Below are 20,878 nucleotides of genomic sequence, written 5' to 3' on the forward strand. Positions count from 1 at the left end.
CATTTTCAGCTCGTATCTGTATATTGAGCATGGATATTGGGTCTGTACCTGCAGAATACTTGAAAGCGTTTGGAGTCTATCCCTGAAGAATATGCAAGGATACACAGTCGATACCTGCAATGAAATACAACAAGTTAGTATGGACGTGCAGCGGGTAATTAAGGAAGGCAAATGGAATGTTGACCTGTAATGAAAGGTGATGGAATATAAAAATAGGGAGGTTTTGCTACAATTGTACAGGACTTTGCTGAGAGGAAGTTTTCTCAGAAGATCATTTGAAATTCTCTACCACAGCAAGCTGTGAAGATTGAGTCATTGAATGTATTCTGATGTTATGTTCAATGTACACAGCCTTATCCATTGCTGATGACCGAAGTCAGATTCATTTCATATCTCATCCCCAGGTAGATCCATGGTGCAGTGAAGCCATCATACCTAACTCAACTTATGTCAGATATAAAGCACATTGCCTATGACGATGTCAATCAAGTCACAGAACACACTTGCTGTTTAAATTCAAAGTTAAAAATCACACAACACCTGATTTTGTGTGATTTTTAACTTTGTACACCCGGCACCTCCAAATCATGTTCAAGTTCATCTCTTCTTGCTTCCAAACTCTCTGTGCAATGGGCACTATGGAGAGATCTGTACCTTTATCATGGACTAAGGTAAAATGCCAGATTTGCCTCAGTTGACCAACTACATGACAATATTGACACACTTACTACTGCTCATCAGGAAATGGGTAGAAACTTCCTCGGCCTCTTTTATTCAAGAATTTTCTTTTTATTCATTTGTTGGGATTGGATGTTACTGGCTGGTCAGCATTGATAGCCCATCCCTATTTGCCCCTGAGAAACTGGTGGTGAGCTGCCTTCTTGAATCGCTGCAGTCCACTTGCTGTGGGTTGACCCACGATGCCAGTTTGGAGGGAATTCCAGGATTTTGACCCAACAGCTGTGAAGGAATGGCGGTATATTTCCAACTCAGGGTGATGAGTGACTTGGAAGGGAACTTGTAGATGGTGGTGTTCCCAAATACCTGCTGCCCTTGACCTTCTAGTTGGAAGTGGTCATGGATTTGGAAGGTGCTGTCTAAGGATCTTTGGTGAATTTCTGCAGTGCATTTTGTAGATAGTACACACTGTTGCTACTGAGCGCCGGTGGTGGAGGGGTTGAATGTTTGTAGCTGTGATGCCAGTCAAGTGGTTTGCTTTGTCCTGGTTGGTGTCAAGCTTCTTGAGTGTTGTTGGAGCTACACCCATCCAGGAAAGTGGGGAGTATTCCACCACACTCTTGACGTGTGACTTGTCGATGATGGATAGATTTTGGGATGTCAGGAGGTGAGTTACTCACTGCCATATCCCTAGTCTCTGACCTGCTCTTGTAGCCACTGTGTTTATGTGGTGAGTCCAGTTGAGTTTCTGGTCAATGGTAACCCCAAGGATGTTGCCATTGGGGGAATCAGTAATGGTAATACCATTGAATGTTTTGTGGCACTGGTTAGAGTGTCTCTTATTGGTGATGGTCATTGTCTGGCATTTGTGTGGCATGAATGTTATGTGCCATTTGTTGGTCCAAGTCTGGATATTGTCCAAATCTTGTTGCATTTGAGCACGGTCTGCTTCAGTATCTGAGGAGTCGCAAATGGTGCTGAACAGTGTACAATCATTGGCAAGCATCCCATTTCTGACCTTATGACAGAGGGAATGTCATTGATGAAGCAGCTGAGGATACTGCCCTGAGGGACTCCTGCAGAGATGTCCTGGAGTTGAGATGACTGACCCTCCGCAATCATAAACATATTCCCTTGTGCCAGGTATGACTCTAACCAGCGGAATATTTTACAGTCAATGCTGCTGCAGATCGCATTGGGATGGATGGAATGCCAGATCAAAAAGGTCAAGAGGACAATGCTCCACCTAGATCAGTGTGCGGACCTTACGTGATGTGAAGTAAGGGAAGAAGGTAATGTGACAAGTACTGGTAAATTGTTTTTTTTTGCTGAGAGAATAAACTCAGTGCGTGCTGTCCTACTCCTAATATAACATATCTTTGAACTGTGGGACAGCTGCACAGAGCTGTTATATGACATGGAAAACGTTGTGAAATATTCAAGAGGCAATGTCTCTCAATCCCGCAGGAATTGTGAGGAGTGTCTTTTCTTCTCCCAGTCTCTCGTCATGTTCAAATAACAAGTGTAGAGACGTGTGCTGCCTCGTGTCCCTGTGTCTCTATGTCTCCTCTGAAGCATTCCTTACATCGCTTCATTATACACACTCACAAACAGCAGGTGTTCCTGAGGCCCAGATCATTAATATCGCAAACATTATCTAAATATGCGAATGTGTTGGCATTCTCTTTAAAGACACAGTATCCCCCTTTTGATGGTTTATATGCTGGCTGGGCTGCTGTGGAATTATTCCACCCTTGGACTCAAATCTGAACATTAGTCTCGAAAATGTAATCACATTGTAATACCTCATTTACATCCCAGCCTAGGGATAAGAAAGAAAAGATTGCAGCGCAACCTCGTTATTACAAATCTCTCGTTATAACAAGCCTTTGCCCTGGTTCTAGTGGAAGCTCCATTATAATCAGCCGAAGAGCTGCAACCATAGTAACAGGAGCCCCCGATACCAATGACTGTTGAGCCACTCAATGATAAATCACGCATTGTGACCCTCAGCTAAAGAAGTTAAATAAACTGCCCGTCCACCTGTTTTTCTAAGCTCCTCTTATCTTTTACAGGAAGCACATGTTGGTGTATTTGTCTTACTTTTGGTATTTTGGAGGACACAGAACCTCAGGAAGGAAAAGATTTCTGGCTCAGCCAACTCTGCCTCATCAACCTCTTTGTAAGAATGATGCTGCTGATCATGGTGTAAATCAAATGGTGAATGAATCTCTTTCTGCAATGAAAGTAAAGCGAAAAGAGTGCGATTGGTGAATTTCAATGTGCATGAGGCCCAAGTACATGTAGCATAAAATCAAGTTTATCTCCTATCCCTCATCGTCGCCAATGATTGACTATTGCTGTCCTGCTTGGCAAATTCACAGAAGAAACTCCATCTCTTCATTCTTAAGGTAGCGTTAGGTAAGCCGACGGACTTGATCTAAATACAATATGGCAACAAAGATCTGTGGTAAGGTGGCCAACCCTTGCTCCAACTATGACTGAAGTGGCTTTGAACAGAACATGGATTTCAGTTCGCAAATCCTCAACATTCTGGATCACCTCAACAAGTCCACGCTAAATAACTGCAGCTCAACTTCGACCAATGTAAAATCTGTTCCCAGTCCTTTAACTCTTTCAATCAAAAGTTAAACCAAGTAAGGATCCATTGTTTGAACATGCCTTGACACTCAGACAGTGAGAGGACAGTCAGCCTGCTGTGCCTGAGCTGTGCAAGATCTATCCAAGCAGTCCCATTCTTTTGTCTGTAGTAGAGATGTTGGAATATAGGTTCACCGAGGCTCCTTAGGAAGTGCCATCCAAACCCACAACTACCTCCATCTAGAGAGACAAGGGCAGTAGATACATGTGAGCATCACCACTTGCAATTTCCTCTCCAAGCCACTCACCATCCTGACTTGGAAATATATACAAGGGTTCCTTCAGAGTCACTGGGCCAAAATCTTGGAAACCCCTCTGTAGCAGCACTACGGGTATACCTACATCAAAAAGACTGCAGCACTTCAAGAAAGCAGCTCCCCATCACCTTCTCAAAGGCAATTAGGGATGAGCAATAAATGCTGCCCTAGCCATTAAAACCTACATTCTCAAGATTTTTGTTTTGAAAAATCAGCATTTCAGATCAGCAAAGCAAATAAGCAGCTAACAAAGCTTCTGGGTTTTACTTCTGGAGTCTAGAATTCAAAAGTAATGGAGCAACAATAAACTTACGCAGGGCCTGGGTCAGCCACATTTCAGGGCTCTGCCCACAATATCGTACAAAGGTCACAAAAGCACTGAAGAAAGTGCAAATAAATTATGAGGGAACATAAGTTTCAGAAAGTTTGGGGGCACAGTCTGATGAGCACCTCACTGCAACAGCTTCGCAGCTGGCTCTGAAAGGAACACTCCAGGCCTTATCACACAGAGAACCATCTGAGTTCAGGACCTTGCTCAGCCTCAGGCAGGAGAGAACCCTGTGGCATTGGCATTCAGAAACCTCATCTCCATTAACACGGAGGAACAGGGGCAGCAGACAGCTCAATGAGATACGATGACACCCATTACCCAGAAGCTGCAGAGTAATAGAACAGTTGGTCTTCCTATATGGACAGTTTGGTCATTGCCATGGACAGCCAGGTCCAGCACCTTTACACATACCTGCACTTCATTGGCTTAGCCATTGGTCCTTAAGACCAAAGGCATGGTGAGAGGGAATGGGAAACTGGCACACACTTCAGATACTCCTTCCTCACAAGGAGAGAATACAGTGCCAGGAGGAATCCAGTTCTCGGGCTCTGAACCAAACTTCCAAGGCCAACGGGTTCCATACCAAGCAAGCTTCCAGTGCTCAAGGTGCAGAATCAGGGAGACGTAATGGGAGGATGAGAAAGAAGAAAACTTACTGTGGACACTTTGGTGGCATAGGTGACAATTCCCTACACACTGTTTCACACAGTTTTTATTTTAGAAATGTCACTGCTTATTTCCAGCAATTTGTCTCTCTTCACGTAGCCACGATGTCAATGTTCCAGCATGAGGCAGATCTTCATGGGCACATACACAGTGTGTTTGCCACGTGAGATGTTGGCACATGGGGTGTGGGTGTGAAACTGATGGAGCATAGCACCGTACAGCAAGATATCCATATCCCTAAGGACCACTGACCTGTAAGGCAAGCTTAGAGTGGCACTGGAAAAGCACATCAAGCCAGGCAACATCCGAGGAGCAGAAAAATCAATGTCCCAGACAAAAGCTCTTCATCATTTTCCTGCTCCTTGGATGCTGCCTGGACTGCTGTGCTTTTCCAGCACCACTCTAATCTCCAGCATCTGCAGTACCCCATGATAGGCTTATGCAGAAAGTCAGGAGGCATGGGATAGTGGGAAATTTGGCCAGTTGGATAGAGGACTTGCTAACCGGTCAAAATCAGAGAGTGGTGGTAGATGGTAAATATTCAGCCTCGATCCCAGTTACAAGTGGAGTTCCGCAGGGATCAGTTCTGGGTCCTCTGCTGTTTGTAATTTTTATTAATGACTTGGAAGAGGGAGTCGAAGGATGGGTCAGTATATTTGAGGACGATACGAAGATTGGTGGAGTTGTGGATAGTGAGGAGGGCTGTTGTCTGCTGCAAAGGGACTTAGATATGATGCAGAGCTGGGCTGAGGAGTGGCAGATGGAGTTCAACCCTGTCGAGTGTGAGGTTGTCCATTTTGGAAGGACAAGTAAGAATGCGGAATACAGGGTTAACGGTAGGGTTCTTAGTAAGGTGGAGGAGCAGAGGGATCTTGGGGTCTATGTTCATAGCTCTTTGAAAGTTGCCACTCAGGTGGATAGAGCTTGTAAGAAGGCCTATGGTGTATTAGCGTTCACTAGCAGAGGGATTGAATTCAAGAGACGTGAGGTGATGTTGCAGCTGTACGGGACCTTGGTAAGGCCACATTTTGAGTACTGTGTGCAGTTCTGGTCGCCTCACTTTAGGAAAGATGTGGAAGCTTTGGAGAGGGTGCAGAGGAGATTTACCAGGATGTTGCCTGGAATGGAGAATAGGTCATACGAGGATAGGTTGAGAGTGCTCGGCCTTTTCTCATTGGAACGGCAAAGGATGAGGGGTGACTTGATAGAGGTTTATAAGATGATCAGGGGAATAGATAGAGTAGACAGTCAGAGACGTTTTCCCCGGGTACACCAGAGTGTTACAAGAGGACATAAATTTAAGGTGAAGGGTGGAAGGTATAGGGAGGATGTCAGGGGTAGGTTCTTTACCCAGAGAGTGGTGGGGCATGGAATGCGCTGCCTGTCGGAGTGGCAGAGTCAGAATCATTGATGACCTTTAAGTGGCAATAGAATAGGTACATGGATAGGTGCTTAAGCTAGGATAAATGTTCGGCACAACATCGTGGGCCGAAGGGCCTGTTCTGTGCTGTATTGTTCTATGTTCTATGGTCTATGTTACCCACCTCCGCCCAGCAAGGCAAGCTGCCTGTTTATGTGCCTGTGCTAATTGGGAAAGTCAGGTCAGGGATGCTCTGAGCATGCAGCTAGGCGCGAAGTGAGTGAGTGCTGAAAGGGCATGAGTGCAAGCCTGGGATGTAGCCTGCTCCAATCTTTGAGGTTGCTCCCTGTCCGTAAACTCAATGTAACCTTACAGCAAGCTTTCAATGCTTGTTGCCTGTTTACTTTGCAATGCCAGTCTGTTTCCAGAGCTCCCTGTCAGTGTATCAGAGAGAGACCATGATGGTCACAAGGAGTTGGCAAGAGCCAGATGCCAGTGTTCGCAAACAAGGGATGGCTGCAGCTGGTGCCCTTGGATCGAGCCTGACAATATAGTTTGGCCGTACACAACCAGTGATGTCCTTTGCAGCAAGGAGGGAGTTGAATTTGCCAGGTACCCACTCTGATGCACATGTCATGTTTTAATCCACACCTGGCTTGTTCGGTAAAATAGAAACGTGAATATTAATAAGATGAGTTGAGCCTTTAGCAAGGCATTTAACAAGCAATAATCCCCCTTGACAACTCACTACCACCTAATGCCAAATGAAAACAATGTCAAAAGCATAAAAGGTGGAACGAGATGATTTCAATGTCAAGATTGGCCTCACCAGACTTCACTGCCACAAATCTCGTAATACCCCACATCGTTCAGACCATTATAAGTTTGAGCGGTTCCATTATGGACTCATTCGCAAGTCTAATCGTACGCAAGTCAGAGCGCAATGCAGGACAATCGACAGCAACTGTTTGTAGTAGAGGAGGTGTTCACATGCCGGGTCTTTAAAATTACACGACTGTATGGGATCATATTTGTAAACCCCAGTATTTGTAGGTCACAAATTGGGGCCCTCCTGATAAATAAATTTGAAATTATGGTTTGCTTTCTGAGAAAATACAATCCAAGGAGTCTTTAATCCTAATGGCAAAGTGCCTCACCATTTGTAGGAGCATTTCTGTTTTTTGGCTGATTTTGGTTCATTTTATCATTTCTCAATACTTTTCCCAATTGTCTCTAAAACCCATTTACATGATTCACTTTGATCAGCTTCCCAATAATTTGCTTCATACATTTAGGAAAAGAAGTGTGAAATGGGAAAAAAAGCCAGAAAAGACAGGAGGATTTATTTATATAGCACTCTTCACCAACACAAGATAATGTAAAATTCTTTCCAATCAGTGAAATTCACTCCTCTTTGGCATTAAATTGTTCCATCCAAATTCATCTTTAAATTGTGCCCATCAGATTTTAAATTGCTCATCAATGTAAACAACCTGCTTGGAGTTTTTAAATTTAACATATTTCTAAATAAGAATATTAATTTGCCATGAAGAACAACTCTAACTTAGAACATAAAAATATCACAGTGCAGGAACAGGCCCTTTGGCCTACTATGTCTGTGCTGACCATGAACTCATTTTAAACTCATGTCAAAGAAAAATCGAAAGAATTGTGGATGCTGTAAAACAGAAGTTGCTGGAAAAGCTCAGCAGGTCTGATAGCACCTGGGAAAAGAAATCAGATTTAACATTTCGGGTCCGTTTCTGAGGAAGGGTCACCGGACCCAAAATGTTAACTCTGATTTCTCTTCATAGACGCTGCCAGACCTGCTGAGCTTTTCCAGCAATTTCTGTCATTGTTTCTAAACTTGTCCCATCTGCACACAGTCTGTATCCCTCTATTAGTTGCCTGTTCGTGTTTCTAAATTTCTTTTAAAACTGTCGTCATAATTTCAGTGTGTGAACTCACAACAACTGAATATTAATATGTTAAACCCCCCAGTTGTCCATTGATAAGGCACTGGTAGTTCTTCCAGGTTATGGAGATCAACACGACACGCAACAATCCAGAATGAATCTAACCTGAGCCTTATACAGTAACACACAGAGATGGTGGCAGATTAATTGTTACTGATTCTCACATTTGTAAATGCTGATAAATTTGCTAATGCCTCATTTAAATGAGCCAGTTTAACACCTTCTTATTAACTTCTTCTCGAGTCTAACCCACATAAATAGAGGATGTCACAGGAAGACTGCAAATGTAACAAGCATTGCAGCAAGTCAAAGCTGAACAGACAATGTTACTCGGACCAATCAGGATGGTGCTTCACTGCTACCAATCACAATTAACCCCCACCTGCATCCACCTATTGCCTTCCCATGTGTCTTAACCCCCAGCCCCACCACCCCACCCCCCCACCCCCACCCCATATTTATCTCTCAGCTCCCTTCCCCCTTCATATACCTGATGAAGGGCTTATGCCTGAGACGTGACTCTCCTGCTCCTCGGATGCTGCCTGACCTGCTGTGCTTTCCAGCACCACTCTTTTCGATTCTGAATGTGGCATGTTCAGTCTGTAACTTTTACAAGAACATGGTGTTCTCCTAATCATGGAATATAAGAAATGCAGTTGAAAGATTTTTTTAAAATCAGGGAACTTGGATTTACTACCCATCAGCATGACCCCAAGCTTGCAGTGGCCTGCCAGTTTAATTGCCTACCTTGCCCTCACACTGACACATCTCTGTCCTCGGTTTACTGCAATGTTCCAGAGCGGCGAGGGACAAAGTTGCAAATTACTTAGCGTATATGCGATTGTCTCAGTGGTCGGTATGCGCTGCCGATCACTGATTTCCCTGATTTTCACTTGGCCAATATTCAAAAGATTGCATTTACATATCACCTTGCGCTACCTTGGAAACTGGCAGCCAAATTGCACACAGCAAGCACCAGCAAACAGTGCAACTTGCTTCAGTGGTGCTGATTGTGGGAAAAACGTTTGGTGAAGGCAATGGTAATTGTTCACCTGCTCTCATGTGTAATGTTTCCGTGGGATCTATTGCAGCCATCTCAAACAGCAGGCAGTGGCAGTGGATTTGGAAGCCAGCATTACCATGAACACAGCATTGTTGTAATATTGCACTAGAGCTTTTTTTCTCATACTTGGGATGTGAGCGTCACTAGACATGCCAACATGTACTGTATTGCCCATCCCTAATTGCCCAGAGTGCGTGTAAGAGTCAATCACATTAGGGGTAAGGTTGACAATTTCCTTTCCTAAAAGACAATCATGAAGAAGAATTTTTTTAATAACATTCTACATGGTCACCGTTAGGTCATTTTTTTTCTAATTCCAGATTTTAATTGAATTCAAACGTCACTGTCTGCCATGGTGAGATTTGAACCCAAGTTTCCAGAAGATTGTCTTGGATTATCCTTGTGACTGAATTACCAGCCCAGTGGCAATACACCTAGGTCACCATCACGCCAGCCAGTGTCAGGCTAGCATGTATAAGCCATAAACAGAAATTGCTGAAGAAACTCAGCAGGTCTGGCAGCACCTGTAGGAAAAAAGCAGAGTCAATGTTTCAGGTTCAGTGACCTTTCGTCAGAACTGGTTTTATTTCAGTGTATATAAGACTCTGGACTGGGATTCAAGTCTACAAATTTCACAGTCAGAGTGGTGAGAGTGCTACAAATTTGGCCATAAGACATAGGAGCAGAGAGACCCTTCAATCCCTCAAGTCTGTATTACAATTCAATGAACTCATACCTGATCCAATAATCCTAAACTCCACATTCTTGTCTTTTCCTCTTAACTTTCATTCCTTTTACTGATTAAAAATCTATCTGTCTTAGAAGGCAACCATCACATGGCAGACATGCCTTCAGCTGTCTTTTTACAAATTAATTCATGGGATGTGGGTGTTGCTGGTTGGCTAGCAATTATTGCCCACCACCAATTGCGTAGCGAAGGTGCTGGTGAGCTGCCTCCTTGAATTACCGCAAACCCCTTAGTAATGATGCACACAATCCCGTCAGGAACGGAGATCCAGCGTCTTGACCCAGTGACACTAAGGGAATAGTAACAAGTTTCCGAGTCAATTTTGGATTGGTGTTCGGCACAGGCAGTCAGTGGTTTGCAAGGCCAGTTAGACCACATGTAGAAGCCCCCCACGCTGATCTGTTACATTTATCTGTAATCTGTTTATCTGACTGTAATATTTACCCTTTAACTGTGTCTTATTTCTAACTTATACTATGAATCACTTTCAGGTAATGCAAGTTTTTTTTTCTTCTTTAGTCCTCTTTTGTATCCAATATTTGTACCAAGGTGCTTTGAATCTAAGGTGGCGCCATTTGGGATGATATTGTAAACTTTTCATTGTACTCTTGCGCTTGAGTACATATGACAATAAAACCTAATCTTATTGTATTCTATTCTATGTTAAAGACACATTGCACATAGTTTCATTTGTGGGAGAGCTAAAGATCTTCGATATAATTCATGCCCAGATGACTGGGGTTGATTATTTCCAACAAAACACAACTGTTCAGGCAAAGAAGTTTGCAAAAACGAATCTCATTTTGGGACCATGGCAATTCAATTAATATCAGAATTGGTCTTTCCTTATATGGTAATGAACTGAAAAATCATGGGATGGTCCTTGCATTCCATGACACAGGCTAATTAATGTAAAATGGGTGCAGCATCAGTTAGCCATTCGTCCACCCATGGTCAACTAGAAAGTATTGGGTTTCCAGCTTAAAACTTGGCATCATTCAAGGTTTGTGCGAAGATTTGTAGCTCAGGTGCTCGTTGTTGTGGTTCTGTTCGCCAAGCTGGAAGTTTTTGTTGCAAATGTTTCGTCCCCTGGCTAGGAGACATCATCAGTGCTCTGGAGCCTCCTGCGAAGCGCTTCTTTGATGTTTCTTCCATCAAGAAACATCAAAGAAGCACTTTGCAGGAGGCTCCAGAGCACTGATGATGTCTCCTAGCCAGGGGACGAAACGTTTGCAACAAAAACTTCCAGCTCGGGGATCAGAACCACAACAACTTGGCATCATGGTTCAAGGTTTGGACTATCATGAATATCATAATCAGAAGCAACAAAACACCAGGTTATAGTCCAACAGGTTTATGTGAAATCACAAGCTTTCGGAGCGCTGCTTCTTCATCCAATGAAATGACTTCGCCTGACAAAGGAACAACGCTCCAAAAGCTTGTGATTTCAAATAAACCTGTTGGATTATAACCTGGTGCTGTGTGGCTTCTGACTTTGTCCACCCCCGATCAACACTGGCACCTCCATATCATGGGTATCACAAAACAACAGATTCCAACTGCCCCTGTTCAATAATTCTTGTCTTATAAATAAATATTACCTCCTTCTACATGGTTGATAAAAGTTGCAAAATTTTCCAAAGGGGAAATTGCCTTCACAAAAAAAATTGTCTTACCTAAAACATTTTATTTATTTATTTTGCATTTTAAAAAGAAAAAGCAGCTACCAATTCCCAGATCGGCAGTATACTTATTAAATGTAATATTTTATATCTTCGCAGTCAGAGTTGACATTATCATTCCTTTCCTATTTCAATAATAATAATCTCTGATATTCCATTCCTTGACAGGAGCTAATGGTTTCTTTTATTATAAGAGAAGCTCATGGAATTCACACAGTATGGAACAAAATGAGCTGTTTTTTTTAATGTTAATTCCATTCACGATATAGACTTCCCTAAAGTCACTAACAAGCTGAGGGATGATGCAATTGCTACCAGTGCGAGCAGGGAAAGAATAAAAGGATTGTAATTATCCTTTTAACATTTGCTTTATGTTTATTTTAAAGGAGTTGATAGCCTTTATTCTGCTGCTCCTGAAATCAATGTCTAAGAAAAAAGCAACTTGGATGTTGTCAAGGTGCGTTTGGTCCTCATTAACTCATATTCCATCTAGGTTGAGCTGTTCTGATTTCAACAGATAAGCTCAACTTAAAGTCTGTCTTAGTCATCTCTTACTGATTCAACAAACCAAGGATGAAAAGACAAGAGAGAAACAACAATGAAAAGTGTGGAGTTAAGAAAAGAGAACATGAGAGCGAAAATGAAAAAGGTTCAAGAACGTTTCATAGATAATAATCCTTCTGATTCTGCTTTAGCTGGGGCAGTGTGACAAACAAAAATCCATGTTCCACCAACACCTTTATGGACAGAGCTAGATAACCAGGTATGATTTGCTCAGATCCTTTATACTTGAGATTCATGTCTTGTGTTATGGACCAGACCAGAACCCCCCCAAAAAATTAAAGAGATAGTCTTAACTTGTTCTTATTTTAAAGGTAAATGTAAGGGACCGTGTTCCAGATGCAATTCAATTGGTCAAACTAGATTAGAAGCAAAACACATTTTATTCATATAGTCTAGTTAAAACACAACAAAAGAATGAATAAAGAAAAGAATTAGTTTAGCTGTAATTCTATTGGAAAACTTAACAGCGGAGTAGATTAATTAGCTACTAAAATGTAACAGTCCCAATATAGCAACATCCCATAAATACACCTTTGGCAAAAGACAAATTCTGAAAACAGATCATCTCACATGCAACTCCCTCAGCCCAGAAGGAAAAGCATCAAGAGAATTCTGACAGAGTGTAGTAGGGAGAGATGGACTGCAGCAACAAACCCAGCAACAACTGCTCCTGAAAAACCAAATCAACTAAAAATCCTGGTTCTGTGAGTGTCTCCACTATTCATACTTGTATGGTTCCAACTTTTCACAAAAACATCCTCGGCTTCACAAGTTATTTATCTTCTCATAGATTGCTCACCACCTGTCTCTCTTTAAAAGAAATCAGGACCAAACACAATATCGTCACATTTGGCTAAGCTGAGGTGAAGACATTACAATCAAGATTTCAGAATATATGCTGGTAAAGGAATGTCATCTTACTTCCTTCATCCAAGAACAGAACTTGTAATCTTTTATCAAATTACTTAAATGGATACACCCAAGGTGCCTGCTTAGGCCATTGATCATTTTTCGCATAAAATCCTTCTTCACTGGTTGTTTGTACCTTTTGGCCCTTACTTCTTTGTTGCTCTGAAGTGCCTGGAAATAATACTTTAGATTTATTTACCATACTGTTTGACATGTATCTTTGATATGTATCTCAATCACTTCCTTTCAAGTTTAAAAGAAATCTCCAGTATAAACAATCTGCATTCCCAGGAAGGAGGGAGAGTTGGACAAGATTGTGAACAATTATCTCTAACGCCAGCAGGAGGAGATAAGGGTGACCTGAGGATGATATTTATAAGGTCTCAAGATACAGTTTATTACATCATGGAATGTGGGCATTACTGACAAGATCGGCTTTTATCATTGATCCCTAACTGCCCTTGAACTGAATGGCTTGCTCGAACATAGCACAGCACACGTAGGAGTCAGTCATGTTGCTGGGGATCTGGAGTCAGGTCTACGCCAGCAGATAAGGACAGTAAATGTCCTTCTCTAAGGCACATTAGTGAAAAAAGGTGGACTTTTACAATAATCGCTGCAGGTTTCATGGTCACACTTATTGTGACTAGATTTCAATTCTAGATTTAATAAATTGAATTTAAGCTCCACTAACTGCAGTGGTAGAACTTGAATGGTTGACCCCAGATTATTGGCCTGTACGTCTGGATTACTTACTTAGTGACATTATTACCACATCACCATCTCTGCCAAGTGGGGAGAGAGAGAGAAAGAGAGAGACAGAGATTGTTGATCCCCTCTAGCTTGTTCTGCTACTCAATAAGTTTATGATTGATCTGACTGTGGTCTTTCCTGCTAGCCCCTATAATCTTTGAGACCCTTGACAAGCAATCTCAAATATGTCGAACTCAGTCTCGAATATATTCAGTGATTCAAGCTTCATGACATCAGAGAAGAAGTTCATCCACATCTGTACCTATTCTTGTTAAACTGATCTCAAGTTCAAAAGTGGTGAGATTGGATGTGGGAAATCTTTGGCTCTCTAGGATGTGAAAAGGCCATCAGGTCTCCCACCAATCAGGAAGTTGATTGGTTGTCAGTGGGCGTTTGACAGCTGTTAGGAACCAGGCCAAGGCAGATCCAGCGCCAAGTGCTGTCAGCCAATCAGAGGCTGGAAGCTCCAGGGCTCAACAGCGCCACAAAGATAACCATGGCTACTGCTGGTACCACACCTCCTGACTCTTGGGATGGAGGATTGCCTGCATAAAAGGCAAGTGTTATTTGCATTAGGGGAGGCGGGGGAGTGTTGGTAAGAAATTTGGGGTGTCAGGAGCCATGGTGGTTAGAAACGTAGATAGCAACTCACTTCACCATCAACAAGCTGCTTAAAGATACAGTGAGTTACTCCCAACTTCAGCACTTGCCTGGGCAGACCAATCATCCAGTTCAGCCGTAAATCACACCATGTTGCTCAGAGCATTATACAATTCTGACAATTTCATTTTGAAATATTCATCATCAAAAATATAGAAGAAACTGTTATTTACAAAGATAACAATTCTTTGATTTGTTTTTGTTGAAAAACTTTCGGGTAAGAATTTATGATTGTTTAAATGGAGTTTAATTTCCTAGTTGTACAATTTAAAACTCAATCATGGACCTAGAAAAGACAATGTTATAGCATACACTTTGTTAATAGCTCATATGAAGCAAACTGTATAATGCAAATGAACTTATGTAAAGTACAATTGCCATGCTCCGTGTATGTTTGAAAGTTTTATTTGGAAATAAAATTCCTCTTAAAGGTACATTTTCATTTTCCAAGGGGAGATCTGAGGAAAGTTGTATGAATTCATGTTAATCAATGACTTTTAGAATTTGAATTTTAACCAATGATATATGTATATTGATTTATGTTTGTGAAGGGCTTTAAAAATTAATTAGGGCAGTATTTTTGGAAACATGGTTTTAAACCAATATGTGCCTCCTGGAGTGTTAATGAAAATTTGCTTGTACCTTGAGGGATTGTTCCAAAGGGAGAAAACATTAATGCATTAGATTAACAAGGGCTAGGATGAGTGATATCTTTTTTAAAAATGTAATTAAAAAGCTTTTGGTCAGTTTGAAAGAGAACTGTTTGGAGTCAAAGCAAGTATAGTCCCTCATAGAAAAATGAGTCTGTTCCAAGCAATTAAGGAAATTGCTTACCTCAGAGGAATAATGTAGTTTTGGAAACATTCCAGACCAGGAGTGTTTGGTTAAATCTCGGCAAATTACTACAAGGCTGAGAAAGTGTAAGCTCAGTGGTGAGTAATCATGGGAAAGGCCTCATATCTCATAGAAATGGGACTGAGATAAACCAGTCAAGTCAAATCTACAGATTTGATGGGGAAATAATCTCTCTGGATTTGATAAATTATAAAATGATGGTGTTGAGGATAAATGGGATTTTGTTTCTGAGTGTTTGAAAAAGTTTCAAAATGTCTTGTACATTGATAGCTTGGTTTTGTTGTATTTTTGTTTCATTTATTCAATCAATTTCTGTTTTCTTGTTAAAATAAATCTGCAGCCTCGTGTTCTTATATTTCAGTGAAGAACCATCATATTCGAAAAAAAGACAAAATATGCTCTATCAAGTCAGGTTTCATTCTGGGATCTGATTTGTCCAATAATAACATTAGTTGGGATCATAACAGAACACAAAAGTAGATCGACAGATCCAGTCAAAAGGCTGAATCTAATAGCATTAGGTGATATACTGCAGTTGTTTGTAAAGAAAATTAACCAAGTAAAATTCATGTCACTAATTCCTCCACAAAATAAGGCAAGATGCATTTCTGAATTTTTTAAGTAGAATTCTTATAGCGTGGAAACAGGTCCTTCAGTCCAGCAAGTCCACACTGACCCTCCAAAGAGTAACCCACACAGACCCATTCCCCTACATTTACCCCAGACTAATGCACCTAACCTACACATCTCCAAACACTACAGGCAATTTAGCATTGCCAATCCACCTAACCTGCACATCTTTGAATTGTGGGAGGAAACCAGAGCATGCAGAGGAACCCATGCAGACACGGAGAGAATATGCAAACTCCACACAGACAGTCATCGAGGTGGGAATCAAACCCAGGTCCCTGGCGCCATGTGGCAACAGTGCTAACCACTGAACCACCATGCTGCCCCAATGGCATTTATACACTGATTTTTCTGATCTCAGAATGTCTCAAACCACTTTATACTCAATTAAGTACTTGTTAAAGTGAAACCAATTTTAATAACATAAGAAATATGGCAACCAATGTGCTCACGGCAAGTTCTCACCCCCAACAATGTGACAATTACAATATTGCCAGTTTTTTAACATTTTGATCACGTGAAAGATTTTGTCTGGGACTCCAGTCTTTAACATTCATCAATGAGAGCAGACAAGGTCTAGGTTTAATATCTCAATGAAAAGACAACACCTCTGACAATGCTGCACTCCCTCAGTAATACATTTGAGTGTCAAACTGGATATTTGCCTCAATGTGTCAGAAGTGGCATTTGAATCTACAATCTTCTAAAAGGGGCAAATAGATACCACAAGCTTGAAAAACATGTCAGAACAGCAAAATCAATTAAATATTCCCACATTGCAATGCATGTTCTGACTTGCACAAAACTGCATTAAAACAAGGTTGCACTATCAGAAGAACTTAAGGAATTTTGACTGTTTGAAATGGATTCCAATCTGATGATCTCAGTCAGGTTCACAGTCAGTAATTAATGGCTTTGTTTTGAATTTAGAGAATAGCAAGTAATGACAGAGTTTCAGTTCTTAGTGCACCCCATTCAAAATAATCACCCTTTTTGATTCAAATTGCAGAAGTTTCATCAAGTGTATTTCTTACAGGTGTCCATGTGGGGCATTACTTAACATCTGACTGTGGTGAAGCAGTAAAAGATCCTACTTCAACATACATCTCTGTGACAATTAGTTCCTTTCTCCTTACGAATAGTGTAAAAATCTAACAATATTTGCTGCAAGCTGAACATCAGCCTGGTCTCATACTATGTCATCATTTCTTCAGTGTCTCAAGGTGAAAATCTGCAACTCCCTTTCTAACACCATCGAGGGGTGGGGGAGTCCCTATAACCCAAGGACTGCAGTGGTTCAAGAAAGCAGCTCACCACCACCCTTCAGGGGTCAGTAATAAATTCTGGCCAAGCCAGGATGCCGACATCCCCCTGACACATACAAAAAAGTCAAAGGTGCTGTTAGCAAATGAAATGTATGGCCCAGATGACCATTATCTAATTAAGGCAATTAACTCACAGGTAGACAGTTATCCAAGAATTTGCCACACAGTCAGCCACCTCAGGATTAGACTTGACCTCACAACGTGAAAATCCTTGATGAATGTACCCCTTATCCATGTCAACATAAAATCTGTTTTGGCTCAGTCTTGGGACTTTTTCTTTTCTCCCAAAGTGTCTCCAGGGCAGTAAAACATGAAACTAGTATTAAGTCAGGAAAATTACCAAGTGCAACAGAGAAAAATGCAAAAACTGAAAACCCATAATTTGATGATGGCAATAATAAACATTACAGTGCGTGTTTATTATGGGGTTCTATGCACCGTTATCCATTTTAGCACTTGGCTTCGCCTTATGCCAGAACACACACTGGTGTACAAAAACCCACAACAAATGCATACCTCCTCATTCATTATTGTTTAATTATACACCAGCAGTTTAAGCCTGAGATCAGACAGACAGTGAATATGTGAGTCCCTTTGCCCTTGCAAGCCACTGCCTTCAGTATTCAGCCCATCTGCTCCAGAAAACATAAATGTATTTACATTTTGCCAGATCAGATGGAGGTAATTTTGGAAGAAGAGACACTTGAAACAGTTAAACATTAGCAAACTATTTAGACTTGGCAAACCCCCTTTAAGGGAAAACTTCATTTTAATTGAATGTAATGCTTTGAGGGGCTTTAATACACAAACACACATACATTTACTGACACAGATCAGTAGCAATAAATATTCAGACATGTTTGGTCTTCAGATTTGGGAGGTCCAGGTGGTGATGCTCCTAATCTCTATCCAAATTTCATAATTTAAAAGATGATTGAACCAGTGCCTCCATTTGATCATCTTGCTTCAGACCCACCAGTAAAACATTAGAGATTATACACAAGCACCACATTAGAATACCAGAGATACATTCACATATTACCTTGGATTTTGATGTAGCCTTGTTATTTTAACGTGTTTACTTGTGTGTGATGGTCCTAGTCTTTCACCCCTCCACCCTCACTATTTCCTCCTACCAGACTGCCACAAGGCCATGTCACTGTATCATCTTGCCATGGATACAATCGCATCAACAGACCACCAGTAGTCTATGGCACACCCACCTAGACCACCAAGGAAAAAGATGAATAGCCACTCCACAGACCACCAGAACAAATGGATGGAAATTTGAAAACCACCATGAGAAACAGACACCGAGCATCAAACCAGTAATGAGACATGTGAAATATTAATCCATCTACCGCTAGAAATTTCTCCCAGATACATGCAACCACTAACACAGCATGTCAGTGAATGAAACAGGGTCACACTTTCACAGAGAGAAATGTAGAGGTTTTAATATGAGGCAAGACTTTCTGAAACACATGGGATTCTGAGCTGATTTAAAAACAACCAGATTTATATTCCACCTAAAGATGTTGAGAAGAGTCACAGTGCAATGCAGACCTTCGGTCATGTCACATCTTTGCACGGTCCAGTGTGTTTGCTTTCCTACAAATTGTCCCTTCAAAGACCTTTCAAAGAGTTACTGCTTTACAATTTATGTATCTCTGTGCACACAACAAATCTGCTCCAACAAGTGTGATATGTAGAACATTTACTTCACGTAGAAACAGCAGAATCAATTATCATCTAAAGCTGCTAATTCAGTTGCCATGAGGCGGCATAGTGGCTCAGTGGTTAGCACTGCTGCCCCACAGTGCCAGGGACCTGGGTTCAATTTCAGCCTTGGGTAACTGTCTGTGTGGATTTCCTCGCTTTGCTCTGGTTTCCTCCCATAGTTCAAGGATGTGCAGGTTAGATGGCTTGGCCATGCTAAATTGCCCATAGTGTCCAGGGATGTGTAGGATAGGTAGAATGAACATCAGAAATGTGGTGTTACAGGGAGATTAGTTCTGGGTGGGATGCACTTTTGAGGATCGATGTGGACTCAATGGGCCAAATGGCTTTTTACACACTGTAGGGATTGTATGACTGCAATACACTTCAATTTGATGCTGAAAATGGAAGGTAAATCCACTAAAAAGAATAATATACAAATGCTATGTGAAGAACAAATAGGTTGTGTGCTCTCTTCACTAGTTTGCATGTGACTGTATGAATCCACCTGCTTTAATTCTGTCCCTTGTTTGTGTCCTCACTACTTGAAGGTGATCAATTAGTCCCATTCCTTATCTATTTCCACAAAGCCCTGGCAAATGATTCTCATCACATAAGTATTGTATTTTGTTCTGAAAGTTTCCATCAAACAGATTTCCTTTACCCTTTCAGGCAGTGCTTGTTCATGCAATGAACTGATCCAAATACAATTACCGAAAAGAGCGACATGTTGCTGAAGCTTTCCACTCTCATTACACTCACTAGAACAAACACTAGAATGGCAAATTTCAAAGATTCACAAGAATTTATGCTACAGCAGAAAATAATAAAAGTACCAACTCTATTAAAGCAGCCCGTGGTTGCAAACTCCAAAAGAAAATGCTTGTTGTTCGATGCTCTTCAGCATTTGGGAAGCATTTGCTAAAGAACCTTGAGTGCGCTAATTGATACACTCATGTTCAATTGAGGATGAACACTCGAGCTCAAAGCATGGCTCATTTTTGCTTGCTAGGTGCAGTGACCCATTGACTGCAATCAAAAGGAATATACCCAAGCCTTGGTCTTTTATTAAGGATGTGGAAACATCGATATATAGAATTAGGAGCAAGAGTGCACCACTCAGCTCTTTGGGCCTGCTCCCAATAAAACATTCAATACTATTTTCTGATTCTCTATCTGAATGCCATATTCCCAGTTCCTTTCCATATCTCTGGATGCCTATAGTATCTGAACATCTATCAATCTCCTTGAATATCCTCAGTGACTTGAACTGTGGTATCAAATTCCACAGGTTGACCCCCTGCTGAATTAAGAATTGTTTCCACATTTCAAAGATGACCTACCCCATATTCTGAGATTGTGATCCCTGGTTCTAGACTCCCCAACTAAGAGAAACATCTAGTCTGTCAAGCCCTGTTAGAAATTTATATTCTTCAACTGAATCCTATCTCGTTCTACTAAACACTGGTGAATACATGCCTGGTCGAACAAATACCTTCTCAAATAGCAGAACTGCCATCCCTGATATCAGCCTAGTGAACATTCACTGCACTCCCTCTATGGCAAGTCTATTCTCTCTTTGGTAGGAAAATCAAAACAACACACAATACCGCAAATGCGTTCTTGCCCAGGTCCTGTCTAACTGCAGTAAGACAGCCCTACTCCTGAACTCAAATCCTCTTGCAATGAAGGCCAACATAACTTTTGCCTTCCTAATTGCTTGCTGCAACTGCTTGTTTACTTTCATTTACTGGTGTACAAGGACAGCCAGATCCCTCTGAATGTCACATTTTCCAATGTATCCCCACTCAAATAATATCCTGCCCATCTGTTTTATTACCGCAGTGTATAACAGTTATCCACATTATACTGCATCTGCCATGACACTCAACTGATCACCCTGAAACCTCCCTGTGTCCCAACTCACAATCCTATCTGGTTCGGTGTCATCAGCATACATGGAAATGTTGCATTTGATTCCCTCATCCAAGTCATTTATGTATATTATGAATAGCTGAGGTCTAAGCACTAGGTGGCATGG

This window comes from Hemiscyllium ocellatum, chromosome 8 (genome assembly GCF_020745735.1).
Source record: "Hemiscyllium ocellatum isolate sHemOce1 chromosome 8, sHemOce1.pat.X.cur, whole genome shotgun sequence".
In the NCBI taxonomy this organism is placed as follows: Eukaryota; Metazoa; Chordata; class Chondrichthyes; order Orectolobiformes; family Hemiscylliidae; genus Hemiscyllium; species Hemiscyllium ocellatum.